The sequence below is a fragment of the Arachis duranensis genome, chromosome 3 (assembly GCF_000817695.3).
Source record: "Arachis duranensis cultivar V14167 chromosome 3, aradu.V14167.gnm2.J7QH, whole genome shotgun sequence".
NCBI lineage: Eukaryota > Viridiplantae > Streptophyta > Magnoliopsida > Fabales > Fabaceae > Arachis > Arachis duranensis.
Window position 1 is genome coordinate 104,432,529 of NC_029774.3, and position 544 is coordinate 104,433,072.

The following is a 544-nucleotide window of genomic DNA, read 5'->3' on the forward strand; positions in this document are numbered from 1 at the left end:
GGAAAATTGAAATCCCGGTGGAGAGGACCATATGTGATTACAAGTGTGTCACCATATGGATACGTAGAGCTCCAGGATAATGATTCTAACAAAAAGTTCATTGTTAATGGACAGAGAGTCAAACATTATCTTGAAAGCAATTTTGAGCAAGAATGCTCAAAACTGAGACTTAACTAAAGCTCAGTAATATTCTAGCTAAAGACAATAAAGAAGCGCTTGTTGGGAGGCAACCCAGCCATTTACAAAGCTTATTTGTTAAATTAATTAATTTTTATAGGTATATGTCAAGTATCTTCAAGGTAAAATAGCAACTGCTTAAGTTCACAGAGTTACAGAAGGAATCAGAGGATAAAACAGCAAAAAAGGAAGCTCACTGGTGCGAAAAAACCAGTAAAAGCTGTTTTGGGCGTTGAATGCCCAAAAGAAGCACCTACTGGGCGTTCAATGCCAGTAAGGATAGCCATATGGGCGTTAAACGCCAGAAAGGAGCATCTTCTGGGCGTTGAACGCCAGAAAGAAGCAACTTCTGGGCGTTCAACGCCAG